This window comes from Mus caroli, chromosome 5 (assembly GCF_900094665.2).
Source record: "Mus caroli chromosome 5, CAROLI_EIJ_v1.1, whole genome shotgun sequence".
Taxonomy (NCBI): domain Eukaryota; kingdom Metazoa; phylum Chordata; class Mammalia; order Rodentia; family Muridae; genus Mus; species Mus caroli.
The window spans coordinates 98921925-98947899 of record NC_034574.1 but is presented as its reverse complement, the minus strand read 5'-3'; the positions used below and the strand labels follow the sequence as shown (position 1 = coordinate 98947899).

Genomic DNA, 25975 nt, shown 5'->3' with positions numbered 1-25975 from the left:
CCAAGGAACAGTGATCAAGGCTGACCTCTGGCCTCTGGCCTCTGGCCTCCATTTAATTGCACAAGCACCCACATACACACAGAGAATGAAATATTTACACCAAAAAGCTAAAGTTGCCAGTGCGTAGGCAAGGCTAAACCCCAAATGCCTTTGAGTGTCAGTTGAATGACTGACTGACTATGGGGATCAGGGAAGATACAGCCATGCAGAAAGTGGTGGCAGGTGGTGAGATCTATATACACTTTTCCTACTAGTACCTATCCCATGGTGTAAAGGGTTAACCTGGACTGTCTATAAAATGCAAATCTTTGAAACAATCTATACCTAAGAAGCCCTAAGATATCAAAGCACAACTGGTCCTTAATGGTAAGAGATATAGAACATCAGATGGGAAGGTTCCCCTACAAACTGAACTTTCCCTTTCTGGGTGGAGCACAGGGGAGTGTCAACTGCTTGACCCAGATGATGCCTTGGTTTTAGCAGCAAAGGTAGTCTTGGCAGGGCAGTTGGAATATTCGGAATCCAGAGCTCCATCTGGCCCCTCGGTCAGGGGTACCATCAGAGCACTAATGCATGAGCTCCTCTCTTGGAGCTGGCTAGGGCCTTCTCATTCCATCTGGCCACCTGTCCTTCTTCCTCCACTACACAAACACTCCTTCAGCTGTCCCGGTGCCTGCACGCTCAGCCTTTGCCAGTCACAGCGGAAATGGATGGGTCTCAGGGATATCAGCAAATTGCCACCCTGACCAAGGCCTGACCCCCTTCAGCTTTCTCTAAGTCTGCAGAGAAGTTAACTGTCCTTCAGAGATAGAGTTTACAAGAGAATCCAAAGATCACAGGAGAATGCTATTCTTTGCAGAACCATCCAAACACACCACGGTGGGCAGGACCAAGCCTGTAAACACGGAGGCAGGGATGGGGGACTCCCCAGGCTTAGCACAACCATTTGCCCTGAAGTTGAGGTGCCTTTGACTTACATCCATATAGAAATGTTTATGGGCTTGTGCATCTTAGGGAACAGCAACATCTTTTCATTAAAAGAAGATAACTTGGGGACCTGGAGAGATGGCTCAGTGGTTAAGAGCTCTTACTTCTCTTGCAGAGGACACAAGTTTAGCCCCCAGTGCTCACATCATCCATATCAGGTGACTCACAACTGCCTGTGATCAAGCTGTGACCAAGCTCCATGGGAATCCTAACCTCTGCCTGCATGAGCACAGCACTCACGTGTCCACACCCACACACATGAACATATAACTACAAGAGAAGAAGAAAATCTTAAAAGAAATGAGAACTCAGGAATGGGATGCAGAGTGTGAAGAGAAAAGACAAAGACACCAACACTTGCTCCTTCTAGCCTTTGGGATAGGTTTCTGCAGCGCTAACCTAAGCATCCAACCAAACTAAAGAAAGTCATGTCTGCTTTTGTATCGTTCCTCATCCCATTCATGATTCCACCACAGTATGCTCACTAAACAAGCCTGCCACTCCTCACTGGATATTCCAGAATGTGACACCATCACCTATGCGCCACAATAAATTAATTAATTAATTAAACTAGATGTTCCAGGGCACACAGAACATCCGTTCCTGACAGCCCCTAAAATATGAACCACCTTTGTCTCTCAGATAACCTGGTACGAGGAAACAAATTCTAACCACAAGACATGGTCACCTTTATGCTTTTTGAAAACGTACCTGCTTATCAATGGACTTGGGATAGGGCTAGACCTGTAGAGTGAGCAATCAAGAAAAGCCGGCGGCTGATTAATTGATCAAGTCTCCACCTTACCTGTGTCCAGAGGGGCTCCCCGTGGTTCTCCTTAAAGGTTCTGGCCACCTGAGAAGGCCTGCTTCAGAAGTGCCTGCTTTAAGGTAAAGCTCACATGGAGAACAAGAAACTCCTGCACAGTGGGGCACCAACGGGAGGCTGGACTCAGAAAAGGCCAGAGGCACTTTAAAGCTCCATTTCACTTTTATTCAGCAACTTTACTGTTTGGAAGATGAATCATTGATGTGGGAACAGAACTTCAACTTAGCTTGAACTGGCCAAAATCCCTCCTAGCTGCGGAATTCTAGCAGTCGCCCTAAAATCTCGGGGGGTTGGGTTTCATACCCCACGATGCTCAGAGGACGCTGCTGGCTCTGGGTTGCCACTTGTCAGCTACACTATCAGCTTCAGTTTTCCATACACCTGTGGTCACTTTGGAATTGAATTCTTTCCTATAGTCCACGGTGGCGGAAGGACGTGAATGGGAAGTGACTGCTAATGAAATAGGTCTGGGCTGAAAACTTAGGTGCCGATACATTCTTAAACTAAGATTCTGGTTGCTTCCTACCTGCCTCATTACAGCCTCAAATATCTGGCATCTATTTCCTCTGCCAAAACTCTTCCTAATTGGTACACCCTCCGAGAAATCTCTCTTGTCCCTTCCACCAGATGTGACGTTTCCCAAACTCTGGCATCACATCACCTGGGAGCTAATTCTGGTCCTGCCCGTTCTCAACTGCCGTACCTGGGGAAGCAATTGAATCCCCACATATCCCGATCTACATATCCGCAAAAGAGGAAGACTAACGCGACCTACCTCAAAGGGTGGTGAGAACCAAACTGCCTACCCCTGAGGAGACTAAAGGCTCTCTAGTGTGTGTGGATGCTGAGCTGCAGCTAAGTGCTATCAGTGGCCACCACTGATAACTCGAAAAGAATCCATCCTTTGAAAAGCCTGTAACTCACTTCTGTCCACTTCTTCCTGCTATTCTTACCTGCTTAGGGAGCCCATCCATGACTCCCAGCCTGGAGGAGTTTTGCTTGGGCTCAGGAAAGAAAAAAAAAAAAACAGTTGTACACTCTGCTAGTTGCTTGTCTAAACTATACATGTAACGTATCAGTTGCTGTGACCAAATACCGGAAAAGAAGCAACTCAAGGAAGGTCGGCAGACAGCAAGCCCATGACTGGTCACATGGCATCTGTAGTTAGGAAGCAGAGAAGAGACAGGAAGTGGGGCGGGGCTATCAAGCCTCCTGATTCAAGCCCCGCCCACACACACGTGACTCCTTTCCGCCAACGAGGTCTCTTAGAGGGGACAAAACTTTCCAAAGCAGCAACTCCATCTCCAACCATGGACCAGATATTCACACACGTGACTATGGGGGACATCACCTAGCCAAACCACACCCCCCACCTTCCTATATGCTGCTTGGAATACATTGCTTCTCCTCTTTGTGGAACTAGTTTATTTATATCCTAAATGAATATTGAAATTAAGCACAGGAACCTTACATAGTGTGTAACATATGCTCTGTTCTGGGGATGTATTTCAAGACTTTGGGTTGACAATTTTATAGCAAGAACAATAATTCAGGTGTCTATGTCAAGTTCTCTCTTTGAAAGTTCCCACATACAAGAAGAGGACAAGCCACAAAACAAACTCGAAGTTTGTCCCCTAGGAACCTGCCTGACAGCACACAGAACTCTTCCCGTGTAGAGTGAGCCATGCACACTTCTCTACTTTCCCACCAACGCATGAATGCTGCAGTGGCTGACAGACATATGGACCGAAACAAGAGCAGTGGCCTATCTGTGCTCTGCAGTTACAGTACATATTCTCACTGCTGTTTGCATATTCTCATTGCTGTTCGCATCGTTGCTTCCAGAACACTGGCTGCACTGTGAGATATGATTGCACGTCTTCATCATTTAGCTTGCAATATCCATTTTCAAATGTTTCTCCTGTGAAGGGGAATTACATGTAATAGTGGCTCCTCTAGAGGGTATATCACCTCTTCTGATGTACATGGGCTCATGTACGTATGTAGTGCACATACTCTGACACACACATAAACACATAAAATAAATAAATTTGATTTTTTTATATAAAAAATGTATGGGTTTCCCTGGGTGAACAGCCCAAGAGAAATTTGGATGTGAATGCTGCAACAGACTGTCCCCACGGGTGGAAGACCCGCTCACACAGTAGGTGGAATGGATAAGGAAGAAACATAGAAAGGATATTGCATTTACCAAGCAGGAGTGGGGTGTGTGTGTGTGTGTGTGTGTGTGTGTGTGTGTGTGTGTTTGTGTGTGCCACATGCAAGCCTGATGCTCACAAAAGGCAGAAGAGAACATCAGCTCCCTGGTACTGGAGTTCAGACAGTTGTGAGCTGCCATGTGGGTGCTGGGGAATAGAACCTGAGTGACATATCAATGAGTAATCACAGTGCCCTGCTGGATGTAGAACAGTGTCTCCAGTCTTGCCTGCACATCAGTAGCAACCTCAGGACTTGGATCTGATACAGAATGTTTCAACCTGCCCCAAAGTATCTCAATCGAGGATCATTAATTTAAAATTATGGACATATGATTAGGAAGTTGTACATAGAAACTTTTATCTTGAGCTCTTTGATCTATCCATAAAGTTTAACATCATTCTGTGTTATGTTTTTAAGCTGTTACTCGAGATAATTTATTAGTTGGAGGTACATACCCGAGGGAAATAAATTAACTTTCACATAATTTCATGCTCCTAAAAAAGAAACAGGTTCATTTCAAACAGGCTTTCCACGGACAGAATGGAGATGAGTTTGTGGTAAAAGCCTAGAGCTGTGGCATTTCGGAACATGAAGTAACCAATCTAAAATTGACCTCTACAGCTGTCCACACCCAGATTGGGCCCCACAGAGAACAGCCAAAGCAAGACACCCACAAAGCCTTGACCCCTCCAGAGCTCCGGTGGGAAGTGGCCCCATCTTCAGAGTTAGCCAGTATACTTACTGATCACAACCCCAGTTTTCATTTTGCTTGATTATTAATTTTAAATTTTACTTTTTTAACTCTTTGTAAATATATATATATATATATATATATATATATATATATATTACTTGTTCTCATGTCACATGGCAACACTTTGCATTTGGGGACATCTCCTTCCCTTTTGAAACATTACCCATAGTACAGGCCTTCACTGTTGTAGAATTACTCTTACTTTAAAAGTCATATTTCCTTCAAACGAGCTCAGCTCTGTCCCTTCCTCCCACATACCAACCTGTGGTGCATTCTTAACTCTTCCACCCTGTGTAAAGCAAAATTAAAAGACAAAACAAATGAAAACCTAGATCCCAGATCCTATCCCATTTTAGCATCAATAATGCCAGGGATAGAAACATGGCCCAACATTTTTGAAAACTTGTTTTTCAGGTGAATGTTTCTATTTGCAAGATGGGTTTCCTTGACTTGTATAGGATTCCTTGACTTTTCTATTATCAAGCAGCTCTGCAGATCTTTCCTGGTGACAAGCAGACGTCTTCCTTTTAAAAAAAAAAAGTTAGTTTCATTTTTTTAGTGATAGTTTAAAGCTACTCTGTCACTTACAAAATAGAAGATATTATTTTTAAAGAATAAAAATGAGAAAAGAACCAAAGATACTTTAAGTACCAAGAAGGTGTGTGTGGAAACACCACGCTTGAATTTTTGCACATGATAAAATGGGGGATAAGGAACTGACAAGTTTTAATACAGCAAAAGCCCAAAACCTGTTGTGCTAGCCGGTTATTTGCAGTGTATGTGAATATGTGTGTGTGTGTGTGTGTGTGTGTGTGTGTGTGTGTGTGTCTGTGTGTGTACGCACCTGTGTGAGCATGTGAGCATGCATACATGTGTGTGCATGTGTCTATCTGTATGTGTGTGCGTGAGCATGTGCGTCTATCTGAGCATGTGTGCATGTGTGTGTGTGCACAGGTGTGTGTGTGTGTGTGTGTGTGTGTGTGGTGTGTGTGTGAAACAACAGAAATGTCAGTCAGTACAGCACAGCTATAGATCTGGGCTTGGTGCCTCTCAGTCTTGCCCTCTCCCTTTCTCTCCCACAGGCTGGGATAGAGTAGAGAGTCAGGGATGGAGGTGGGCACATCGGGACAGGAAAACTAACATCGATGCCTAAATCCAGATGGGAGATGAATTGCTGCAGCATCCCGGACCTTCTCCTGTTAGGTAAAGTTTAACCCCCACAAAGCGGGTCACTTGGCAAAAATGGAAGGAAAATACACACTTCAGGTTGTGAGGCGGCTGCGGCGGCAGTGGTGGTGGCGGTGGCGAGGGGGAGGCTCTGGTGCATATGGTGCTCCATTAATAGATGTCACACTCCATAATGGGAACATTTTTATACAAATGTGCTCTCTGGAATCCAGCCAAGAGCAGGGCACCCTAGGAAATCACAATGCACAGCTAATGAGATATTTTTGGTGAATTTGGCACTAGAGACTAATAGAACAAATTTGTCCCCAAAATGTTAAATCATTTAGCACTTCTTTGGAGGTGATAAGTGCATCTAGAACGTTGCAAGGCTGTCAATAAAAATTAGAGACTATTCCAAAGCCTTCAGCCTTGGCTTGTGGTCCTTTATCCTCAGATGGCAGTGTGTACGGCAGTGTGTACCTGAGGAGACCAAGCAGAGCCTGCACACCAGGAGAGTCACGTGGTTGGCTGAGCTGTAAATGTGCTCCCTTGACTGAGGAGAAAGTGAGTGCTCTTCACGGATCACATTGACAGTCTGTGGTCTACTGCAGTCACTGACGTCACCTCTCACCTCTCCGCCAGGTTCTACCATCCACTAATGTCTGCTCTTGGCAGTGCCATTCAAACAGCCAGCCCTAGGCTTGTAGTAGAACTTTACCTCCTTATTCAGGTATTAACCATTTTCATGCCAGTAAATCTTACCATTTAATCTCTACCTGCCTTCAGTCCTACACACTTCTGGAGTGTGTTTGTGTGTGTATGTGTGCACACATGTGTGCATGCATGCATGTGTGTTATGTATTTGTGTGCAGATGCACATGTAAGCACACATGGAGGCCAGAGAGCGGTGCCCAGTGTCTTCCTTGATCACCCTCTTCCCCATTGTTTGAGTCATTCACTGAATCTGGAACTCATCATTAGACTGATCTGGACAGCCTGTGAGCTCCAGAGATTCACCTGTCTACACCTCCCACCCCACAATAGAAGGACCATAGATGCATGGGTTGCCACCTGGGCTGCACCTGGGCTGCACCTGGGCTGCCACCTGGACTGCACCTGGACTGCACCTGGGCTGCACCTGGGCTGCACCTGGGCTGCACCTGGGCTGCACCTGGCTTTATATGAGTTCTGGGGATCCAAATTCAGGTCCTCACACTTTCATCAGAGGCACTTTATAGACGGAGCCATCTCTCTGGCCCCAGGCAGAACTCCATCCCGCCAGCCTCCCTCACCTTTAGGCATCCTGTATATGGAAGAAAGATGAATCTTCATTAACTAACACACTCAAAAAGTTACCAACCTATTTGGAAACTTTCAATGGCTCCCTGGTCCCGCCACATCAAGCCCGAGCTCAGCTATCTGACTGTCAAAACCCTTTACAAGATGACCCCATTCAGCCAGGATGGCCTTATTTTCCACGAGCTATCTTATCCTGTTCGGCTCAGGAGGATCATTAGCCATCACTGAGTAAATAAATCCCTGCGACTGCTCACCCTGGAGCCCACTACAGAGAGTGAGCAAGTTACACCGAGTGGCAGTGTGAGAGACGATAAAACATATACGGAAAGCCTGCGGTTTAAGGCACCTGCCTGGTGAATAGCAATTGAGAGCTTGGGTTTAAAGACATTATTATTGTCTTGGTCTAGTGTCCACCCATCCCCATCCCACAAAAGACCCCTCCCCATAATCCAAACCCAGACCAAGTCTGTGGGGCTTTCATGCTACAGGGACCAGTAAAATCAGTTTCCCTGAGATGGTCCACACATGTCCCTTGTTGTCCTCAGATATCCGTGAGATGGCCCCACACATGTCCTGTGCTGCCCTCAGACATCCATGAGATGGCCCCACACATGTCCCATTCTGTCCTCAGACATCTGTGAGATGGTCTCACACATGTCCCATGTTGTCCTCAGACATCCATGAGATGGTCTCACACATGTCCCATTCTGTCCTCAGACATCCATGAGATGGTCCCACACATGTCCCATTCTGTCCTCAGACATCCATGAAATGGTCTCACACATGTCCCATGCTGTCCTCAGATATCCGTGAGATGGCCCCACACATGTCCCATGCTGTTCTCAGACATCCACACCTCCTCTGAGTCATCACTTCTCTTTAGAGTCATTCCTTTCTCCCACACCATCCATTGAAACCCCATTCTGGAAGTCTAATCCTGCTTCAGGACCACCTAGCCTACAAACTCTCATTCTTCAGGATTTAGTCTCCAAGTAGTGTATGCAGTCCTTCTTACTACTAAAAGTGGTGCTCTCTCTAAGCTAATGGCTTCAAATCCTCAGGGTGGGGGGAGGTCGTCATGTGAATGAGGCTAGGACTTAGTTGGTAGAGCGCTTGCATGAAGCACCAGGCTCGACACCCCCAGCACCACATGAAACTGGCCACGGTGGTGCACACCTATAATCCCAGTGCCCAAAAGATAAAGAAGGTAAGAAAGTCAAAGTCATTGGCTACATAGCAATTTGAGACCAGCCTGGGCTGCATAAGATCCTGTCTCAAAAAATAAAATAAAATAAAATAAAATAAAATAAAATAAAATAAAAGCAAAAACAAAAACAAAGCACCGCATTTCACAAACTATTGTCATCATAAGCTCCTAATAAATATTTTAATTAATCAATTCAGACTTGAACTCTATTCCTATAATGTTCATGGTGCTGAGTATATTCTACATAATGGTTCGAAATAGCAAACCAGTCAATGATTATACATGTTTATGTTAGCCGTTTTTAAAGCATTCCAGATCCCGTGTTGGAACACTCTAATCAGCCTACCTGCTGTGACAGAGAAGGCTAACCACTGTACAAAATTCCGAGGACCCTTCTGATTTTGTAGCTGGCCCCAAACAATTGCTTCTGTGATGCTAAATAGGGGGACTACAAACCACACCCATTCCTGGGCCACGGGGTAAATGGCTGTATCTTCCCACCCCCCACCTTCCTCCTCCTACTGGAGCGATGCCTCATGAAGTTTATCCTGGGGCATTAGAAGACACTAGACCAACAGTGGAAGGGATCAAGTGCTTGAATGGCCACGTGGAAGGTTCTTTCCACCAGTCAGGAGCCGCTGGGTGGGACTGTTACCTATGAGGGAATGAGGCTTTTATTGCGGGGTAGCTGCTAAGAGATCCAAGGTTTGTTACAACAAACCTGTCACCTACCTACTTCCGAAAAAATAAAATTACCACAGAGAAGAACCATTTGAGATGAGAAGCAATTAAACTCTCATGCATTAATACATGATGAGTTATCAAGCTGAAGGCTAATTGGCTTCCAGCGAGTGTCTCTGTACACTTAATGAGGAATTCAGCCATGTTCCACCAGCCAAGAGGAAGGGATCTTACGGTGTTGCAGCCTACTCGAGCTCGTGGTAACAAGGATTACGTGAAGATACCTCAGTTGCTTCAGCCCCAGCCACTTTCCTAAACTAGAGAGCTATATCCATAAAGTAAATGGTTGGGAGATCTTCAACTGATTATCCAGGGGATACCCTCAAGCTCTTGACCCCCAATAGCAACTTCATCTTCCTCTCCTCTGCAGCTCTCTTCCTGACTTCTATCTGGAAATGAGTCCTCTTGCACAAGCTCAGATACCCAAGTTCTGAGGCTCTAGAAAGGGCTCCCGGTCTACATCAGAGCTTGTGCTGTGGTCGTTTTTGTGTGTGCTCCAGATTATCAGCTTCTTTAGGAGGTGCCCACACCCTTTTATCTGCACAGTTACCCAATTACAGAATAGATTAATGCCAACGTAAGTACAGGCTAACCACAAGAGCTCACCTGTATTGCAAACCTCTTCAGAGAGCAGAAAAATCTTCATGCCCGTGAGGTTGGACAAAGAGTCTGTTAAATATGAATACATAAAATAAGGAATTCGTAAATTAGACTTTGTAAATGTGGAGAGGGTTTTGGAGTTTAAGAGATACCATGGAAAAGCTAAAAAAGACAGGTTAAAAGATGGTTTGTATCTTCATGGGTGTGGCGCATGACAGCACACACTTGTGTGTGTTCCATGTGTCTGTCGATCAGGGGCGCAAACACTTGCACCTGTGTGCTATGCACACAATGCTCTCAATTACTTTATTAGATAAGTGTCCTTACTATCCTACAACTGTGGTGCCCAGAAGTCAAAATGCTTGTCTGGTATCATCCACCTGAGAAATGGAGGGTCTACTGAAGCCTGAAATGAGTGAACTGTAAGTCACTGTGATTGGTAGTCAAAAAAAAAAAAAGTCTCATGTCATCCAAAAAATCATGGGAAAGAAACAATGTTTTCAGTTATTTGTTCCTTTGTTCCTTTAAGAAGGAATAAGAACCTTAACAAATCAGAGACAAAGTTCTTTCTCCTCCTTTTCGCTGTGTCAAAGGGTCTTTTCTATTAACTGGGGGAGGCAAGTCTCAGAGCAAGCACGTGAGGGGCTGTTGAAAGCAAGCCTGCCCATTTTTACTCTACTCCAGTTTGTGGATTTAAACCTTTTGAACCTGGAAGAGGGTAATCGTTGTCAGTGCCCCACAGCTAACCACACTAAAGCTCTCTGCCTCCCTTCCACAAGAATGCAGTTGTGCCTACACTTCCCCAACACAGACAAGCAGCTTTTGCTCATTGGTTTGCAAGCACGCTCCTCACCCTGACCATCCCGCATCCTTACCATCCCATGCCCTTACCTTACCATCCTGTTTCTGTGAAGTTCAGAAAATGCTCCTAAGAAACAAAATTCATCAAAATAAATCTGTTGGAGATGTCTAGACTCAATTCTGCTCTAAGTCACAATTATTTTCTGTCCAGGAAAAAAAGAAGACAAAATATGATTTTCTTTGGATATCAGTCAGGTCTGGTTGAACCACACGTTACCAGTCAACAAGTTACATCATGATCTGACATAGATCTGAGAAATGGGGTCTTCCCTTTAACAAAAGAAGAAGAAGAAGAAGAAGAAGAAGAAGAAGAAGAAGAAGAAGAAGAAGAAGAAGAAGAAGAAGAAGAAGAAGAACTTAGAATTCAGCTGTCATTGATTGAAATGCTAACATTAAGATATAACTGAAGATAAGTCAATTTGTACATGCATTCTTTGAAAAGCAAGGTTTCTTCCCTCCACTGTCCGGATTCTTCCTGCCCTCCAGATTAAGAGTGTGAGGTAGCTCCTTTCTGCTGAGGCCAAATCTATCATTTCGTTTCTTCATTACACATCTCAGACAATCGCAGCAAATGAGAAATGGAATCTGACTTGCTAATGTTTAATTATTGATGTGGTCTTTTGAAAACATATTTGGTTCTCTGAAAGTGTTTCTCAGAACGGCACTCTGCACGGCGTTGGTTCTCCATTCTGTTTGTTCTCGGCCTCTGAGTTTCTTTTCGATTTTCTGCAGGATAGCAAGTGCGGCATCGTCTGCTTTTGAAATGTGTCTTTAGGCGTGCTTTTGTTTGACAAGGAATGCCAACGCTGAGCTGACAAAGTCTGTTTGAAAAATCTTTTCCAGGTATACAGGATCAGCTTGCCTGTTCGATGTATACTGTGATTAGAATTTCCCTTCTGATATTTATATCAATATCTCAGTTTTAAGGAAAGATGTTTTTGAATCTGCCTGTCATAGAAATACATAAAGAGGACAGAGGAGTCTATCATTTATATATTCAAATGCAGAAATGCTTTTGTGAAAAAGCATTGCTATCCCTTCCTCCATGTCTAAAGGAAAGAAGGCAGACTCCAAGCACAGATTCACCCTCCCCCCAGAGACTGGAAAACACAGCTGGCCCCAGGTAAGGGCTTCAGGCTTGGCTTGGAGAGGTTTAGGAGGTCTTAATCACAGGAGTCCGTGGCTTGCAAGCTTGTCTTTTGAGGACAGGAGGAACGGGAGAAGCTGTGTGCCGATACAGCCCCTGAGGGAAAACTTGTGTTTATATAAACCTATATATTAAGAATACAACATATGATCTGCCAATAGGCATGCATACATATCTGACATTCTTCTTTCTCTAAGACAGTTGATGTTCAGCTGGGTTCAGCCATCCCCACGGTATCGTCAAACACATTTTGTGGAAAACATGCATGAACATCCAATTCACTCTACCTAAGGCAATATCAAAAGGACAACCTTGGTTGCAAACACAAGGCATTCCAAAATGCTGGCCACTTGGAGGGTACGAGGTTTAGCATATTACAAGAATGGATTTCACCTGTGTCACCAATAAGTCACCTGGATTCCAGCAAGCAGGCCTGCCCTAACTTGCTATAAGAAAAGTCTCGAAAGGACCATACAGAAAGGAGTTAGGATGGGGGGTTATAGCTGCCCAAGAGGTTAATTAATTTTTAACTATCCTGGTACTTGGAGTATTCACATCACAGAAATTTCAGACTTGGCCTATTGTGTTGAGTCATTTACTAATGGGTGTAAGACCCACCCGTGTTTTCCCTCTTCAAAGAGCTTCCTTATCCCTTCCAAAGAGGGCATCCTGTAGCTTCTCATATAGCGCCACCATTCAGACTATTAACTGATTTCAGAGTGACCTACTCCGGGTTTAAAATTTACACTACTGAGCTAAGAAATGGCTCAGGTCATAAGCTACTACGATCCTACTTCTCACTGTTGAAGCCAAGATTGGAATCCACCTCTAAGTGGGGGCATGATTGTCTCCTGCGGTAACTTCCGGTTCACAGACCTCTGGATTCAGACACTAAAAGGTACGAATGCAAGGTATTTCCCACTGAAAAGCGCCAAGCATTGGTGAACTTCGGTCTTTCCTCACTTAGGTGCGTAGGTGGTGACACGGTGCCGTGCGCAGCAATGTGGGTTCTAAATCCTACATTTGTGCGTAGGTGGTGACGGTGACACGCAGGTTCTAAATCCTGTAGAGAAAATCGAGGAGATGGGATGAAGGGATGCATATCGGCATTCCACGCTGAGCATCACACCTTATTGAGGGTGAGGGCTGTGGCCTCACGTTAATATCCCTCCCAGAAAGTGCTGGCTCCTTGGGCTGGTGTTATTTTAACGTGGCATGCTCTCTACACACGTAAGAAAAAGAAGTGTGTGCTGAGAGGTTAAGTCGCTGGTTTTCACACCGAAGCAGCTAAAGGATGATTACCGTGTCAGTCCTGAGAGGTCTCACCCCACAGTCACTGATGATAGAGGCCAACAAAGGTGCGCTTCTTTGTCTATTCTGCTTTGGCTCACTTGGTGCTTTTGTTTAAGCCTTCCTATATAGGGAAAGGCTCAATCCATGCCAGACACAATGTTGTCTTTAAACACACACACACCTTTTTTATTTTATTTTTTTTTTCTGTTTTGCAACATTGCCTCTGTCCTTTGGGCCAGAGAATGTGTCAACATCCGCGCTGATGAAGGGAGGCAGAAAGAAATCAGTGTCATTCAAAGCTGGGAGGGTATCCACAGCTATCCACTTCATTTTGCATTTCTGCTATCTTTCACTGGACACATTATACAGGCTCTCTTGTTTGTCTGCAGAAATTCCAGAGTCTGCTATGAATCCCCAAGATGAGAATACCTAATATACTTGGGGAGGTGTTGCTATGCTCACAAATTCAAATGATACAAACAAATCGGGCTTTGCAAACATGTCTAAAACCAGATCCCCGTTAATGCCTGCAGTCTACCAGCTTAGGGAAGATGGCCCCAGAGAGAAGCACTTCAGAATTCCATAACTACACCCACTTCAGGGTCATTTCAGGAGTGGAGAGTCGATAATCATTTGTTTGGGATGCAGAGGAGGCGAGCAGGGAATTTGAAAGGTGAGGGAGGGAACGTTCTTATTGGGGATAAAATGGAAATTATTTACTCTAGCATTCCTCATTATCCTCTTGATTTCCATCCTGCTGACACTAAGAGCCCCTCTCACCTCCCACACACTCCCCCTCTGCTCTTACAATTCTCTATTCCCTTTGATTTCATGACAAAAAAATTTGCAAGTCTGAAACGTGTATTTCACCTGCACTGTTAATATTCAAGCCCTACGGAGGGAAAGAGGAAGGGAGAAGGCCCCACTCTCCTCGCCCTTTAGAACGCGGAAACTCTAAGAGGCAGGATCATGTGCCCACTTACATAACCACACATCAGCACCACCCATCTATGTCTTTTCTGCTGGCTTTTCCGAGGATGGCTGTTTTGTTGGAAAATTCTAAGTCTGTGTCAAGAAAGAAAGAAGAACGTGTTTTAAGTTTTTCTTAGTGTGCCTGGATGTTTTGCCTGTACATTGTCTGTGTGCCACGTGACTGCCCAGGGCCCACACTGGCCAGAAGAGGGTGATGGGTGCCCTGGAGCTGAAATTACAGAAGGTTGTGAGCTGCCATGTGGGTGCTGGAAATCAAACCTAGGTCTTCGAAGAGGGGCAGTCTTAACAGTCTAACAGCTGAACCATCTCTCCAGACCCAAGAAGAACATTTTTAAAGTATGTCAGATTTTGAAAGAAAGAGGAGGAGGAGAAAGTTGGAGGGGAGAGGAAGATGGGGAAGAGGAGGAGGCAGAAGCAGATAACTGCCTCTGTTCATCACACACGCCCCCGCCCCCCCCCCTTATTCCTCTTATAAGTACAAATACATTTGCTCCTGGTCTTTTGTTGAGACAAAGAGAAACTCTTGAAAAGGAAGCCATCTCTCAAACAAGAAATATTCTCAGGGCATGGGGAGGAAAATCCATTAAAGAGTTTAATTCTGCTAAAATAAGATCCCTAGCTGCCCAGTGCCCGAGGCAACTCATACAAAAGGCACAATCTGAAAGCCTGAGTGAGAAGGCGCTGTGCCCATCCCCGGCACAGCAGCACCCTGTGCAGTGGTTTAACTCCCTAAAACTCTGTCCCCAGCTTAACTGCTGTGCCACCAGAGCCACGCTCTGCAGCATGCTTGAGAGAATTCAGCTGACTTCTCCCCACTCAGTAAAATGTATTAACCCCTAAGATCCTCCATTGTTAAAAAAAAAAAAAAAACATTTAAAAAAAAGATTCAAAAATCTTACACAGTTGTCAAAACAAAACAAAACAAAACCCTTCTACAAAGCATTTAGTACCCTGTCTAACACGTAACTGGCATTCAGTAACTATTATCTTCTTTCTTCCCCTACCCCAAACTGATCCCCCACTAAATTGGATCAGGGTGAGAAAAAAATGCTAAATAAAATAGATGGTCTTATAAGTAAGCAACTTTGTGTGAGCCTATAAGCACTCAACCAAAACAAACACAAACACCATTATTTTCCAGATACGAGTGCTATACTAACCTCATGCAAACTGCTTGCCTTCAATAATTTATCCCAAAGGAGGATTATACTTGTTGACATAAGCTTTGGGTATAAACCAACAAGTCAATGTGACTGCCATTAGTTCTCAATTTGTGTAGTTTGGGGAATCAACCTAAAGAAGTCCCCAAAAAGGTCTCTGGGGGGAATGCAGAGACTTTTGCAGTGTAACTCCCCATTTTCAGGGGGCTTGTGGACTTTGACAAAAGAGACTATGTAACTCAGGTGTGACTCTCCCCAGGCTCTCTCTATTCAGGCACTTATAACAAACAAAATATGGATCCTTGTAGGATCAATTCCTTAGACAGGAAGAAGACCGTTACTGTCACAGAGACTGATCGCCATGTTCATTCCCAAACTGCAGGTGGGTAAAGGCCCAGATTAAATATCAGGAAGAAAGGGTGACATTAGCCAAAATGCCCAACAGTGGGGAGATGGAACTGGAAAAGGCCACTTCCAGTAGACAGACATGGCCCACAATTGAGGCAAGAGGTTACCTACCCATCTTCAAATTTTTTAACCCAGAATTGTTCCTGTCTAAAGGACATGCAGGGACAAAAAATGGAGCAGAGACTGAAAGAAAGACCAGTGACTGGTCCAACTTGGAATCCATCCCATGCTCGAACCAAATCCTGACACTACTACTGAGGCCATATTATGCATGCAGAGAGGAGCCTGGCATGCCTGTCCTCAGAGAGGCTCTACCAGCAACTGAGACAAATGCAGATATTTACAGTCAAACATTGGACTGAGGTTGGGGACCAATATGGAAGAGTTGGAGGAAGGACTGAAGGAGCTGAAGGGGACTGCAACCCCATAGGAAGAACAATAGTGTCAACTAACCTAGACCCCTCAGAACTCCCAGAGACTAAGCCAAAAACCAAGAAGCATACATACATGGGCTGGTCCATGACCCTAGACACACATGTAACACAGGACTGTTTTGTATGGCCTCAGTGGGTGTGCTTAATCCTGTGGAAATTTGATGCCCCAGGGAAGAGGGATGCTGGTTGGGGTGAGGTGGGGGTGGATGGGTGGGAGGGAAGCACCTTCTCAGAGATGGGGGGCAGGGGGTTAGGAGGGGAGGATGGGGTGAAGAATTCAGAGAAGGGGGACCGAGAAGGGGGGCAACTTTTGGAATGTAAATAAATAAAATAATTTAATTAAAAAAATCAGGAAGACTCAGTAGACCCTTGACCTCCAGTAACCACTATGAAGACTCCAGACTTCAGTACTTTCCCCTAAATGTCGTCACGGTGACCACAGACATCCAAAAGTGAGCCAAGTCACCAAACTTGCTGACCAAGGTCACTTCACTCTTCCATGCAGAAGACTTAGCATGTAGCTGAGGGCAGTTTCTATCACCTAGTTCAGCCCAAAGAGGCACAGTGTGTAGGGTGGATATTTGTGAGGTCTAGATGAACCTCAGCTTATGTTGAAGCCCGAAATCTGGTCCGAAGCTCAAGTTCTACTGAAAGAAAATGTAAGAAAAAAAAAACAATAAAGCCACCTACTTCCCCTCAGGCAGCTTGGGATGTCCTGGTGAATGGAATGTGTAAACGCTTTCATGGCATCCATTTCTCACAAGAATTACCTTTTTTCTTCTGGGTGGAAAAACTTTCAAGGTAGTTCTCAAATTCCCCCAACAAAAGAAAGTAAAACTCTCGGTCTGGCTTGAATCCCATTATCAAAGGACCAGCCACCTAATGAGAAATAAATGTGAAGTCAGTTCTTCATCAACTGCTGGTTAGCAAGGGCATTGCTATTTCACATAAAGGAAAAGTTCTTCCCCAAGGATTCTGTTCATGGAGGCTGGAGCCTGATAGCAAGAATGGGACCAGGCTGGTCACAGGAGGGAACACAATACACACACACACACCTCATCCCCAGAAAGGGTACATCACAATGACCTCTGTGATACATGAGTTTCTGGCACAATAAAAAGAGAAGGGCTGAGGGAGGTAACCTTAGACTCTCTCAGAGGCACACTCTTGGTTTGGGGTGTTGTTGTCTATAATACATGCTGGCTTTATACATACTTTCCAGCTTTCTCTTCTGTCTCCATGAGCATGCAGATTGGCAGTTTGAGAACAATGTATCCTGTGACAGCAGATTGGCAGTTTGGGAACAATGTAACTGATCACAAGGACTCAAAGGCTACCATGTAACTACTGGTTCCTTTCTAGCTCACCCAGCAATAATATTCAACAAAGTGTTGTGTCCAACCTTCTCTTGCTGGTAACTTGATCATCTCCAAGAAAACTAGTGAATGAAAAGGCATAAAAACATCTGATCATTTGCTCTAGGTTACAGAGTTAATCCATACATGGTAGCACCCTCTTGGAGTTGATACCCACAAGTAATAGATTACCACGCCACACTGTCAGCCTACTAACAATACAATAAGAGCAAGCAGATTAATACATGAATTGAAACCCAGAGACAGCCAGTCCTCTAAGCATTCAGTCTAATAAGTCACGGTGTCTCAATCATGGATGCTAAAAGCCAAACTCAAGTTCAAATTGTAGGCAGGCTCCAAGTGCACAGTTGTCAGTGTGAAGGACTGAATGCTTATCTCCCCCAAATTTACATGTTGAAATCCTCTCTAGGGGATAATGTTGGGAGGCCAGGCTTTGGCTATAACCACTGTCAGGAACATTATCGTTTCTTACACGTGCAGCTCTGTCACAGGTGAGCACCTGGAGGGAATGATCCTTCCTCACTTTCTCTCTCAGCACTCCACAGCTTTCAAAGCCTGCACCGGTGAGATGACTAACAGGGATTAGGCCAGAGCTGCAGCTAAGGATCACAGCAAAGCTATGGTGCTCCCAGGGACCAAACCCCTCAACCTTGGCTTCATTATCAAGTTTCTCTAGCTGAACTAACCCAGCCCACAGCACCAAGCATTCCCTTGCAAATACAAATCATTACCCAATAAGCCATAGACACAGAGAGTGTCCACAGCGCACGGAGTTGTGGGTCAGAGCAGCAAATCCTCTCGGTTTGGAGGAAAGAGAGAGAAAACAATGGCACTAATTATATAAACCACTACTTGGAAACGGCTTAAAGGGAGCGTTTTAGATTCTCCTTTAATTAGGAGAAGTAATTGCCTCACTTTCATCTCTAGGTGAGCTCCCAAATTCTCCCACGTCTCTTTTCCAATTCCACCAAGAAACACACAAAGACTAGGGGAAAAAACTAACTGTGTAGACTTCTAAAGACATTTATCTTTCTGGATCCTGGATTCACCATCTGCAACCATGAGGAGTTTGGACAGGGCTGTCTCCAAGGCCCATTCTGGTGAGCAGCCACAGTGCTAGGCAACAATGGGGGATGTAATAATGGCTGTATCATTTTACCCACCTCCTGCCCTCCATTCTGAACAGCACAGCATTTGAAGCAGTAGCAGCACCTGTTTCTTGAATTCCAACTGTTTTACAAATGCAAATACCAAGACACTCCACACTTTTGTTCAGTGGTATAGACACTGGTAAGGTACAAGCCTTCACCTTGCTCCTGTGAGAACCCTAAAACACTCAACTTCGGGGAGAAAATGTGAAGGCAGAAGACCAGCTCGAGAGGGAAGGAAATCAGATAAGTGGAAGGCAAACAAGAGAGGGTCTAGGCACAGAACTGAAAAACATTAAATACGTTAATGAGATGTGTTATAACAGATACTAATAAAAGCATCTTTAGCCGGGCAGTGGTGGCGCACGCCTTTAATCCCAGCACTTGGGAGGCAGAGGCAGGTGGATTTCTGAGTTTGAGGCCAGTCTGGTCTACAGAATGAGTTCCAGGACAGCCAGGGCTATACAGAGAAACCCTGTCTCAACAAACAAACAAACAAACAAAGCATCTTTAAAGATACCCAATAACTTTAAGCATGCCATCTCCCCATTGTGAAGGCGAAAATCCAAAATAAAATATCTGGAAACTCATTCACTGGTTAAAAGAAATGAAGATGACAAGCTGTTTCTGAATCCACTTTCTCTGTAGTCCCAGAAGTCGGCATCAATGGGTTCCCATTACAGGGAAAGAAATGCTGGGTAACGAACGGGACAATAAACGAACGACGTTCTGTCTAAGGCAGTGATTAAAACAGAAAGAAGCATTTTGTACAGCTGCACACTGACCAAAATGGGAAGCCTTCCTAGGGGCACCTACAGACCTCTTTCAGCTGGGACAGTGGGCATGGTGAGATATTACCCTCATTCCACCTCTGAGAGCTGTCCCTGCTTCCCCAGTCAGTACTTTCTTATCCATGGAAGCCATGGAGGAGCAGGTGCAGGCACCTCCTGGGAAGGAGGAGAAAGCTGGAGCTAGAGCTGGTGAGCTGCCCTGGAGTCCATTAAAGCTCCTGGGATTCTCACCAGGGAAGGTGAGAAGAAACGTGGCAGCAGCAGGAGCAGGTATAAGCAGTGGGATCCACTGAGGTCCCCTGGGGATTCTGTGAGAAGGACCTCGCCCATCCCTAGTCTGACTCCAAAGACTGGAAGAAATGGAGAGGCCTCCGGGAGGCAAGCTGCAACCATGTATCAATCTCCACATCACCAAGTCCTCTGCAAACAAAACAAAACAAAACAAACAAAAACACAAAAACAGAGCAAATATTTCAGTGGACCTTGGGCCAGGTGGACTTAGTCATCTGATGACCGTTTGTAACTCTGAATGTCACTCCCCTTTTCCTCTATCATTGTAAAAGCTTTGAAAGCTGACCTTTGCTGAAAAGCCACTGGCCTCCCCCACCCTGACTGGGAGCTCCCCCACCCTCTGATGGGCTCTCTGTCCTGTCTGATGGAGGCTGCAAGCTGGTTTAACATGTAAGGAGTTGGTTTGCTTTGTTTTGTTTTTTAAACTGATAATGACTCTACTTTTCCTTTCCCTGAAGCTTGTTTCAGCTAACCCACTTAACTCTGCTATTTCAGTTAAAAATAAAAGGACTGTTAACATGGAACAAAAGAAAAGAGAGTGCCCTGGGCCCTAACATGCTTCAAGACTTAAAGTTTGCTGCAAGGGACATCCACCCCAACACAATGGTAAATCAGTGTGAATATGCCCATCATTCCCATAGCAACTGGTAGGACTTCCTCGGAGAAGCCACCCAGCAGCTGCAGCGCCCACAGTCAGATTTCCTTATTTCCTTAGCTCTTCTGCATCACTGACCTTCCATAAAAACCATGCTAAGCAGAGCTGGGACAGGACTTCCACACCGTGGACCTGGACTTTAACCGTGATGTTGACTAGCAGCAGAGGCTCTGAAATATGTGAGGAGACACTATGATCAACTTTATGTGGATGCATTTCAAAGCATAGTTGAATGTATAATTTTATGACAAGATCTGAATTTCTAAAGCTGAAGGTAAGAGTTTCACTAGAAGGGCTTAAGGAAACAAACTAGTCAAGACAAAATGCCCCCTAAAAGTCCTAGTTTGCTGCGGGCACTCTCCACACTCTACGAGACAATCAGTCACATTCATTCTCATTTTAAATTCAAATTAGATCCATTTTAACTGATGTATAAAACCAAACATTATAGGTGTTATAGGGTAATGTGGTATCTCAATACACAGTATATATAATGTGTCACGTTTAAATAAAATTAAACATATTCCTCAAACAATGACCACTTCTTAAAACTTTCAAAATTCTTATTTTTTGAAATATACATGGCTTGTCAGCTGACCTATGAAGCATCATATAGCTCAAATCCTCCCCAAGGTGGAGGAAAAAAACTTGTAAACATGAAAAGGAGTGTGGCGTAGTGCGAAAAATTCCCCCATGGAAGCATGACTCCATCTAGGCGGTGCCAGGGCCCACGTGAAAATTCTTAAAGGAGGATTCTCACACATTTCAGTCAGAATCTTGAAGTGCCAACAGTGGACAAATGGTCAGGACTGGGAAACAGCTGCAGTTCTAGTCTCGTGGAGGGAAAAGTATCTGTGAGAGAAAGCCAATTCAGGGTGAAGCGAGAAAACCCACCTGAGGTCAAAATGAGACCTCCAACGTCACAGCAGACCCTGTGCCTCTATTCTAAGATGTTCTCAGAAGAATCCAGAAATGTTATTACACCATTTGCCCCTTGTTTCAACAAACCTAGAAAGAATAAACACTATAACAAAACATACTGAAGAAAGTTACTAAGCGTCAACTCTAACTGCAGCGGGTCAGAAAGAATTTAAGGCATCCGAGGATGAAGGAGGATTCCCATAAATCAGAGTGTAGGAGCTTACATCCCACCAGATCCAGCAGAGGCTAGACGTTCTCTTGGAGAACAGCTCTGAGGGTTCAGAGAGGATGCTTCAAGACCTCTCCACCTCTCCTGCTCTTGATAACAGATCATCTTACATTATCAAGCCGTGTCACAAAACCCCAAGGATGCAAAGAATGATGGCTATTGGGTTTCTCTACTGGGGCCCCTCAAACGGCAAGAAGAACCATAATTTAAATTTATTAGTTTCTATTTAGAATTCACTATTTGAAGAAAATGTGGAGTGAGTTACTTGGGGAAGACAGAGCTGTTTTCCAGAGTACGATGACTTTATAACCTCTGTTTTTCCCTTCTACAGAAGGATGCTTCTTGCACTAGGACACTTTAAATCATCTCTTTTGTATAAATTAGTACAACCATTAATTATAATTGATTGTATTTTGATCCCATAGGTTAAGGACCAGGAAGACCAGGTGTCCATTTCCCATGTCAGTTCGTGGGGAGGGGGTTGCTGTATTTTCCTCAAGATGAACTCTTCCTGTGAGGGTCTATGAGTGTTCCTACACCGATCTGTCCAGTCTGCTTTACCGTCTGCTTGTTCCTTCCTTTTCTGCTAGTGACCCCCACAACACAGTGCCCAAACCTCCTTGAAGTTTGTTCACTGATTTTGTGATTATGTTGTTAAAGGATAATACTGTTTCTCTCCTGTTCACATGTGGGATATGCTTATCCCACCTGGAAACACCAGGGGTTTTATTCTTCAATAATCATTTATTTCACATCCATTGTGCAATAGTTTCTGGAAATGTGGACCCTGAAGAAGAAGCTTATGCCTACCATAGGTGGCTCATGTTCCCCGGCTCCCTTAGGATGGTAACTCTTTATCTGTCCTTCATGTTCTGTGCTACAGAGATGGGGGAGACAGATAACAAAAGGACACAAGGGATTCCATCAAGGCCCTATCTAAAACAAAAAAACAAAACAAGAAAGGGGGAAGAAGAAGAGGCAGGGGAAAAAAGGAAAGAAGGAAGAAAGGAAAAAAGAAGGAAGGAAGGGAGGGAGGGAGGGAGGAAGGAAGGAAGGAAGGAAGGAAGGAAGGAAGGAAGGAAGGAAGGATAGGCATAATAAAAACAAAGAACCCTACCTGGAGGGTGTCAGACCAGTGAGAGATCCCTGGGTAGATAGTACCTGAGGAAGGGCAGTGTGTCCTCCAGCCGCTACACACATACACACACATGTACACTCATGCACACATGCAGTTGCACATGCAAGCATACACCTGTGCACCCAAAACACAGAGAGGAACTGAGGATGCTAAGAACAGGTCACAAGTATCTTTGGCTCTAACCCTGGTGTTCTCTGCACAGTCTTGGTTTAAGCAAAAGCTTCTTGCAACTCTGTAGCTAAGTTATAATATCCCTTCCATTTATCTACCCAGTTATAATATCCCTTCCATTTATATACCCAGTTATAATATCCCTTCCATTTATATACCTAGTTATAAATATCCCTTCCATTTATATACCCAGTGAGTCTTTGGGAAAGAGAATATAAACTCACATGCACTTCAGAAAATTGCAGGTCTGATGACGATGCTGGATCACCTGAAGCTAAGGTGGAGGGAACCCACATTCTCAATTAGGACGGGAAGCTGTGCATGGAGCACTTGGCTCCACCCACTTACCGCTTTGGGAGCTAGTTCTAATTTCACCTTCCCTTAGGCCCCTCCATGACCAGAGAAGCTGTACCTCCCTGAAGGCCCCATTTCTGAGGGATGGGCTCACTCTATCTAGTCCTGGATCCTCATTTGACTTTATTCTCATTTCCCCTACAGCACAGATCTTGCAATTCCGTGAACTCAGCCCAGCTCTTAGCAGTGCCTTGTTCGTACCAAGAACTTCATAAATGTTTTACCAGCTGATTATTTATCCATGATATGGGAAGTTCTAAAATATTTTAATACTTAGAAGAAACCTATTTAGCTGCATTTGTTCTTGTCCTTAAGACACATCCAGAGAACAGAGGAAAAACTTACAAGACAAAAAGACAGCCACATTGCCCTGCAAACAGGACAGATATGACCTGTGGGACTTCGCCATAACCACCCCTTCCCCCGCACCGCACGATTTCTAGTAAACACCATCCCTCCCTAAGGAAGAAGCCTTGGGAAGAGGCTGCCTATTCTTAAACCACCTAAGGAGAACTATATGTGTTCCACATTTCCAAAACGGAACAGTCCAGAAAGACAGGCAAATCAGACTGGCCAAACTACACAGTCCCTTGAACTCCGTCATTAAAGAAGAGAGTGAGTTTCCAGCAGGGTATGTTCTGATGTGGAAAGACATCAAGATTAGTAGTACTTAGACCCTGAAAGTAACGGCAGCTTCTCCAGAAATACCCAACACACTTTCCAGGACAAACGCCATTAAAACAATTCTCTTTGAACCTTTCACTCTAGTGTTAAAGCTGTAGGTAGAAATGATTCTTCCTCCTGGGGACGATGTCACCTGTGACATGCTCTTCCTACACTAATCCTTTCCAAGCACAGTGAGGGAGCACAGCTTCCTGGGACTGTTCCTTCCTGGTCTTCATTGGCAGGGCCTCCCTCGTGAGGGAAACAGAGCACCTGGCTCTATCTAATTTATCCTCCTTGAATGAATAATTGATGCTGCCTGGACAAGCCAAGACCATCTCCACTGCAGGGGACACTCTCTGCTCTGTGACTGAAGCCTTGTCTGAGCAGACTGGCCTGCCTCACAAACAGGGAGCCTTGACACCTGTGCATGCTGGGGGGGGGGGGCAGGGGGTGCAGACCTTTAATATTCTATTAGGACACTGTGAGTTGGACATTAGTAATTCCCAATTGTTTTATTTAATTCACAGCTGGCCTGCCTCTAAGAATGAAGATTCTGGTGATAGAGAATGGTGTTGGTGAACACTTTGAGAATATGTATATTTGCAAGACTCAAAGGCCTGAACATCTCTGAGAATAGAACAGCAACTCAGAGTGAGCTTGAAGAGGAAAGGACAGATGGAACAAGATAGGGGGGACAGAGGAAGAGGGTAGGGAGGACAGAAGGAAGAGGATAGGGAAGAGAGAAGGAAGGGGATAGGGAGGACAGAAGGAAGGTGATAGGAAGGACAGAAGGAAGGGGATAGGAAGGACAGAAGGAAGGGGATAGGAAGGACAGAAGGAAGGGGGTAGAGAGGACCAAAGGATGGAGATAGGACAGAAGGAAGGGGATGGGAAGGACAGAAGGAAGGGGATAGGGAGGACAGAAGGAAGTAGATAGGGAGGGCAGAAGGAAGGGGATAGGGAGGACAGAAGGAAGGACATAGGAGGACAGAAGGAAGGGGATAGGGAGGACAGAAGGAAGGGGATAGGGAGGACAGAAGGAAGTAGATAGGGAGGGCAGAAGGAAGGGGATAGGGAGGACAGAAGGAAGGGGATAGGAAGAACAGAAGGAAGGACATAGGGAGGACAAAAGGAAGGACATAGGGAAGACAGAAGAAAGGTGATAGGAAGGATGGAAGGAAGGGGGTAGAGAGGAAAAAAGGATGGAGATAGGACAGAAGGAAGGGGATGGGAAGGACAGAAGGGAGGATATAGGGAGGACAGAAGGGGCAGGAAGAAGGGGCACAGGGAGGAAAAGAGGGAGACTGGGCACATAGCTCAGTTGGACACATCACTTGCCTGGCATCTGCTAAGCCCTAGGTTTAATCTCCAGGACAAGGAGTGAGAGGAGAGGATATAAATGGGCATCTGGCACTGTATATAAACATGGCCACTCCCAAAGCTGAGCATGAAGATTCCCCATTTTTGGTTTGTTCGGTAAAATTCTTGGCAAAGCGGGAAGACTGACTACTGCACCTTAAGGAATAAACAATCCAGTCAGCAGGCCACACTCTTCTCTCTGCATCAGCTCCCATTCCTGGGCTCTACAGGCTGAACCACAGCTCATTTAACTTCAGTGTTTGGACCACATCTTCTCTACATTTGCTCTACACACCTAGATACATCATCTTGAGTACATGCAGGCACAAAATGCAGACACTAGATAAGGCTATGTCTACCATGAAGCAAAAAGAGGGAAATGAGACAGCCAGGAACCAATGGGACTGAAAACCATTGAGGCAAAAGAGACAGGTAGCAGATGTCCCTGAAGCTAGACACAAAAGTGCTGTAACCCTGTGACCCAGACATGAATCATGCCAAGGTGCATTGCTGGAGCCCCATCGGGGTCAGTTGGGGGGTAGCAGAGGTAGAATGACCAGGAGGAACATGCAGGAACTGTAAGGAGAGCTTAGCATGGGTTAGAGTAGCAGAGAAAAACAAAGATGACAGGAAGGACTTAATGAGTTTTATCAGACAGAAAAACATCTGCTTGGTAGTTTGAGGTGAAGAGAAGAGAAGAGAAGAGAAGAGAAGAGAAGAGAAGAGAAGAGAAGAGAAGAGAAGAGAAGAGAAGAGAAGAGAAGAGAAGAGAAGGGGAG

General features: G+C 44.9%; 1 long non-coding RNA gene across 1 annotated transcript; it reads right to left on the bottom strand.

The window, feature by feature from the left end:
* Positions 1 to 5232: 5232 nt before the first annotated feature.
* LOC110293832 lies at positions 5233 to 10731 on the bottom strand. The gene is made up of 4 exons (XR_002377864.1): positions 10693 to 10731; positions 9808 to 9870; positions 6049 to 6203; positions 5233 to 5311 (listed from the first exon to the last, which is right to left on the bottom strand). It is a non-coding gene; the product is annotated as an uncharacterized LOC110293832 (long non-coding RNA).
* Positions 10732 to 25975: the final 15244 nt, after the last annotated feature.